Source organism: Cetorhinus maximus, chromosome 20, assembly GCF_964194155.1.
Source record: "Cetorhinus maximus chromosome 20, sCetMax3.hap1.1, whole genome shotgun sequence".
Taxonomy (NCBI): domain Eukaryota; kingdom Metazoa; phylum Chordata; class Chondrichthyes; order Lamniformes; family Cetorhinidae; genus Cetorhinus; species Cetorhinus maximus.
Window position 1 is genome coordinate 13,620,991 of NC_135898.1, and position 6,890 is coordinate 13,627,880.

Below are 6,890 nucleotides of genomic sequence, written 5' to 3' on the forward strand. Positions count from 1 at the left end.
GGTAGAGTTAGCCTCTTTCTGTGGTGTAATTTCTGTTGTGCTGTTTTGCATAAACAGAATCAATGTTGCAGGTAGCGACATATAGTAGCAGAAGCCTGGACTTAAAGCCTTCTGACTCAGGCAAGAGCAATATCAACTGAGCCAAGCTAACACAGTGACATTACAGAAATAATCTGATGTGATTTTGGTCTCTAAGTCCAAGGTATTAATAAATGAGGAGCTAAATGTTCAATTCAGCCCCTGTTTCACGAATGTGAAGACAAGTAACTCATAATCTGTGTGAACTGTGAGTTTAGGGAATCTGCTTAAATTGTCTCTTCGTGGCCAGTTCCTCAGACATGTCCAGCTTCAGCTCTCATCACTTTGCAAGCCTTAATGGGGAACTCAGCTCAGCTCAGCTCACCTCTAGTCTGGACAGGTCAACAGGAAATACTTGAGATTTAAGGATATTTTCCTGAAATGAATTCCATTGCTTTAATATGATTTGGATGGGCATTAAAAGGTTTCAGAGAAGCAGATTCACCTGGTGTCCTGTGTCACCTCTCCCGACCCCTTACACATACTGTGGAACTGATTAGTTAGACAAATGAATATTGGGGTAAATTGGAAGAGAACAAAAGAGAGACAGACAAAATAAAAACACAGATTGAAATATTAGAGAACACAAAGAATAGACTTGAAAAAATGAACTTTTCAATTTAAGAGAATATTGCTATCTGTTTGCAAAATTGAAATTTATAGAATAAGTATAGAATGGAATCTCGTAGTACAGAATGAGGCCACTTGGCCCATCATGCCTATGCCAGCTCTTTGAAAGAGTGAGCCAATTAATCTAATTTCTCTACCCTTCCAAATTTTTTCCACTGCAAGTATTTATCTAATTCATTTTTGTAAGTTACTGAAGCTGTTTCTACCACTCTTTCAGACAGTGCATTCCAGATTATACCAACTCTCTGTCTGAAAAAAAGGCTCCCCATCTTCTCCCTGGTTATTTTAACAATTATCTTAAATCTTTGCCCTCTGGTTACTGACACTCTTGGCTGTGGCTCCACCTACTCTCTTTGGGTAATTTTTCACACTCTCATTAAATATCCCCATAACCTTATTAATATTGTGCGCAAGATGAGTCTAAAACTGATCATACAATCATCGCCATATGTACACGTGTAAGACACTTTTTTATCTTTTTATCTTTTTAAGTTCAGTTGCAAAACAGCACCTGCATCATTTAACAACTCTGCGCTTACCTCCTCCACAACGTGCTGTGCTGTGCCCCTGGACTTAGCAGATTGTTGTTTGCTCCGCTATGTTCTGTGCAGTTTCAGCTGCAGGCGGATATAAAGAGAAATGTTTTTATGAGTCAAATCTAATAAAAGATCCGAAACAAAATGTAGCCCGGAAAATTGCTTCTACCCTTCATCAGTGCAGGAGGAAATGAATCAGGTACAGGGCTTCATTTGAACAGAACAAGGAGAGTTTGACATTGTTGTGATTTGTTTGCTTAAGATAATCTCTGTTCAAACCTATTCACCTAGTATCCTTCATTTGATTCTTTCAGGGATGAAGCAACCAGAGCAGACAATTGTCGAAAACTTAAAATTCTCTTTGTTAATTCAAACAGTTTACATATGAAGTGTATGTTTTATTGAAAATAACCATTGAATAAGACAGAAGAAAGAAAGAGCGAATGACACACAACTAATACACTGCATGTATATTGGCAAGGATGCTAGGGAGGCTATAACTTTGGTTCATAACAAAAAGATCCAACAGGGTCTCTCAGGGTGCAGCCATAAGTACCCCAGACCATAGTTAAAAACAGGAAAACTCCTAATCTATGAAAGCTGGCAAAAGACTGCAAACCTTACCAAGTTTCCCTTGATTACTGTTGGTAATGATCTATCAATTATTAACTGTGGGTTTGCCTAGTGTCTGATAATCTTTATCTTGGCAGCATTAAGAGCAGAATCAACCTCACATCCTTTTTGGATAACTTCCCACCACTAAATATTCCCAATGCAGTTAACTTGAGAAGAAGCATCTGATGTATCGTACATTTCCACTATGTGCATCTCCTGTGCTGATTGTCTGAGGTCATTCCCTTTCATTATCCAACCATATTGCTCTTTCTCCACATTTTTCCAATCTGATTTTCTTTGAGGCTGAGGCTCCTTGAGCTATGGGTCTGATATCATGCCTCCCCTCCCTCCCCACCTCCTTCCCTCAATTTACTGTAGCAGCAGGTTGAAGCCTTTCCCCTGGTGAGAAAAAGCCAAAATAAAATCTCCAGCCACATGTAAGAGAACCCAACAAAAATGAAGAAGCAAAAATGGCAATTAAATAAAATAGTCTGTCATCTTAACAAGGCTGCCCATAGACACATTAAGACCTCACTATCTCTCTTTATCCTCCTGCAACTCTACATATATAGTCCCATCATTTCAGCTCTGGCCTTTTCTTGTGGTTTCTGGTACTCATCCCATCATCTCACAATAGTGCCAATCTTTGGCATACCTAACATAGCCCTTGCAGAGTGCAGCCATCACATCATAACACATGATATTACAATGCATAGATCATTCTTTCTTCAGCAGTGGTGCCTTTATCCGCTCAGATGATAGTCAACAACTGCTTTGCACAGCGCACTCTAGAAGCATCCAATTTCTCCTCAACACTACATACAAGCGTCGACTTGACACTCTTCATGTCCCAGAATAATGGCACTTCCTTTGGTCCTCAAAAACACTTTTCTTCCCTCATCTCTTTCTTGCAGCCCCTTCATGAGGGATGAAATTCTTCCATTTCTGCGTCTTTAATCTTCACTTTTATCAGCATTTATTCTTCTGTCTGCTTCCTTAGGCTATAGATATAATCTTGATATTTGTCCTTCTGTGCTGTTGGGTTTTGGGATTTTTGCTCCCCTAATTGGATGGACTGGCAGAAAGTTCAGTTATGAGACCCCTTTAATGAGACACAGTAAGAACAAGTTTGTTAAGTGTGGAATTTTACACTGGCGGGATTTTATGGTCCCACCAAAATCAATGGACTTTTGAACGGCTTGCCACTTGTACCTAGCTGCTCCCCCGCCAGGACAGGGCCATAATATTCTGCCCTAAGCTTTCAGGTAAACTAAAGCAATAAACTCAGTGATTTACAGTCTAACGAATGCTATATTCTTCCCTTATTATGACTGGACAGGAAGTGCATGGTCACGTCTCTTGCAGCTTTTGGTCTTTTTGCTTGTCTTCCCTGTTTTTCTCTCTCTCCCTCCCTCTTGCTTCTCTCTTGCCTTGGTTGTTCTTATCTTCTCTTCCAGATTTCTCAACTGCGTGAATCTGACTTGTCGGGCCTCATTTATCCTGACTCTTATCCAGTTAACCCCTCATCTCCTCAATCATTTTCAGCCTTGTGGTGTTCATGTTTTTCTTGACGAATCAGGAATTAGTTTATGTGACTATTGCTCGCCTTCCATATTTACTGAATGCCCTTTGTGTTTACCACTGTATCTCAAGGCTTTTACATCCTATGCTTGCTTGTCTTGTAGAGAGAGACATCTACATTCCATTGTTACAGAAGAAGTTTCTTACAGACAGCCTTAAAGGTCTGTTTTTTGCTACTGTATGCAGCAAAACTTGAGATAAACTCCCAGAATCCTCTATTTTGGCATCTTTTCTATACTGTGTCCTACTTCTAAATTTTCCCACTTTAGTATATGACCAAGGCAAGTTCCCAATAAAGTTAGATGTCAGTTTCTAATAATAAAGTTAGATTTTAACAATTAATATTCTGGTTAGCAACCTGATAATCTTACAATTGCCAGGGGGCTAAGACCTCACTCTATATTTTTATAGTATATATATCATCATGGCTACTTTACAAAATCTTAAGAACTGGACAAAAACTATAAAATGACTGAAACCATGACTGGCTATGACTCAAACAAGAGGAACTTCCTGGCATTCAGAATGACTGTCACTTTGTTACCTCTGACAGGATGTTGGTGACCCCTGTGACTGCAGTGTTCAAATCCATGGAAATTGTACAATGGCCATTTACATTTCAAAGGCCAATGGAAATGACCAGTCTGTGAGGACAAAGGACCCTGAAACCTCTTTTGAAATTATTAATGGTTGAAACATTACTAATCTCAAGAATTCAGACTAAGGAATATTCATCCTTTGTCCAAACCAAAGTGTAGAGGTGGGAGTCAATGAACTGCGCCACCACCCCTCTCCCCCCCCCACCCCTTCCCTCCCCCCCTCCCCCCTCCGCTCACCCCCCTCCCCTCACCCCTCCCTACCCCCCTCCCCCCCCTGTTCCCCCTTCCCCCCTGTTCCCCCCTTCCCCACCCGTTCCCCCCTCCCCTCCCTACCCCCCTCCCCCCCTGTTCCCCCCTCCCCCCCTGTTCCCCCCTTCTCCCCCCGTTCCCCCCTCCCCCCCTTCCCCCTCCTCCCCCCCACCGGCCTCCTCCCCGTCCCCCTTTCCCCTGTCCCCCTTCCCCACCCCACCCCCCCACCCCGGCCCCGCCTCCTCCCCGTCCCCCGTCCAAGCTGCTGGAACCAGTAATATTGCCTTGTGGAGTTCAAAAGCTCAGACTGCCATCTTCCATTGAGCAAGCAGAAGCCCAGAACAAGGGCTCAGTCCAGGTGAATGCCTAGCCCCCAACTACGCTGTTTCTACTGGAACTTCTGTACCAGCGTCGACAAAACTAATTCAGCTCTATGTGCCCATCTCATCATGGAAGTCATCTCTGCTGGAAAGTTGGATTATGCAGCAGTCTCAGCCTACTGACTCTGTGAAGGAATACACCATTGGACTTTTGATTCTGGACTCTGGACTCATGTGAAACAATAATTCTTACTTTCTCTGTGGTCTTTGTCCTGTACCTCTTTCTTTCTCTATCCCTCTTTTATTGAATGAATGTACCAGGGGCTACGCAGCGACACCCCCTCCTGCGTTTGTGTGTGCGCAAATAAACAAACCCTCTGATTTTACCCTACCTGGCGTTTGCTGTGGGGTTAATAGAAATTGGATCATACCAATTTTGAGAAAAATATTTTGGGAAAAATACGTCATTACTTATGAAGGGGGAAATCAAAATCAAAACACCTTTCTGCTTACGGACAGGTGCTGAGAGGAGGAATCGGCCTGTTTAAATTTATCTCCCACCTGTCCGTGACACAATGCTGTAACCATTCTATTATGTTCAGTTCTAGCAGCAGAGACAATAACAGACCATACAGGAGGACTGCATTGAATCAAGGAGCCAAAAAGCCCGAAGAGGAATGATTGACAGAAAAAAAGAGCAAAGCATGTCAGGTTTTAAGAGGCAAAACAGTGTGTACTTAATCTTATGACCCTGTGATTTCTGACTGCACGCGCTTGTTGCCTAAGAATTCAGCAACTCGTAGCGTTGCAGCTTGGTAACGTAACCAAACCGCTTTTTCTGCTTACGCCATTGTCTTGTGAGATCGACGGCTGCCACATTGTAATGGAAATGAGTTAAAATAAGAACAAACAGGAAAAAATAAGTCAGGGAAACCTTATTGCAGAAGTAGAAATGTTTGCAAATGAGCTCTGTTGGTTACCGACTGCTATTTCGCAAAATGTGTTACTTTGAAAGTACACAAATGCGTAATTCACATAATTACAGTTCGCAATCATGTCGGCATGTGTGGCCCACACTCATTGCTGCCATCCTGTGGTAAAGCTCACAACTTTCGTAAATTTTATCCATTGGCATTGTAAAGAATAATCATTTGACAGTTCTTCATTTAATTTAACATTTATTCCATTGTACATTTTTGTGCAGTTGTCATTGCGGCTTTTGAATTAGAAAATGTTTGAACATAAGATATAGGCAAATGTTCCTCATGGTTTTCTTTTTTCTATCAAATCATCGCTCTTCGGGCTTTTTGGCTCCTTGATTCAATGCACTCCTCCTGTATGGCCTGTATCAATGTGCACAGAAAGATTTTTTTCTGCTGCTCTCGTGCGAGAGAATTGTTAGTGAGGGAATTGGATGAAAGAGGACATGGTGTGAAGAAGGAAAAACTGCCAAGACTTCCTTGTTGCCCAGATTGAAAGATTAGTGCAGACCCAAAGTAACACTGAAAGATAGGATTTACCACCTACAATGGCATCTTACTCCAAGAAATAGAGCATTATATGTTGGTACTTTGAGCACATTTTTTTCCTTTGGGGCATGAGTTTTGTGTGAAGATAAGAAATATCAATGCAGATATGTACCTTATCATAACCTTTGGGCATCCCAAAGTGCTTTACAACCAATGGATTACCATATTAAGTGCAGTTACTTTTGTTATGATGCACAACAAGGTGCCCCAAACAGTAAATATATGACTGAGACATCTAGAATAAATGATCTATAACAATGATCTATGCCTATAACATTTCCTTTATTCCACATAGTTTCTCTCATAAAGACCACTGGGGGAATTTAAACCTACAAAATGGGGGTTAAGATTTGTGTCCATTTTATTGGAGGCAAGACAATGTGATGGTCCAACCAACCTGCTCTCAGGAGGCTGTTTGTCCATTTATATATTATAATGAGGTTACATGCCTCATGTTAAAAACTATTTAACATTTAATCCTGGCTGACTGAGTTTTACGGGTCTCAGAAAACCTGGTAGCTGAAGGGAGGTGAGGATTGTGGGATCCAGGAAGTAGTTGCCTTTTCACTTACTTGCTGGATCTAGCTTACTTGCTTCACTCGTCCTCATATAATCAGAAATTCCTTTGAATTTTATGATCTTCTCTCTGGCCTCGTATCCTCCCCAGGCTTCTGACCACCTCTCTGGCCAATAATCTGCCTTCTAGCCTCAAATTTCCCCAACACAGGCCTGATCTTTCCTCTGGCCTCTAAT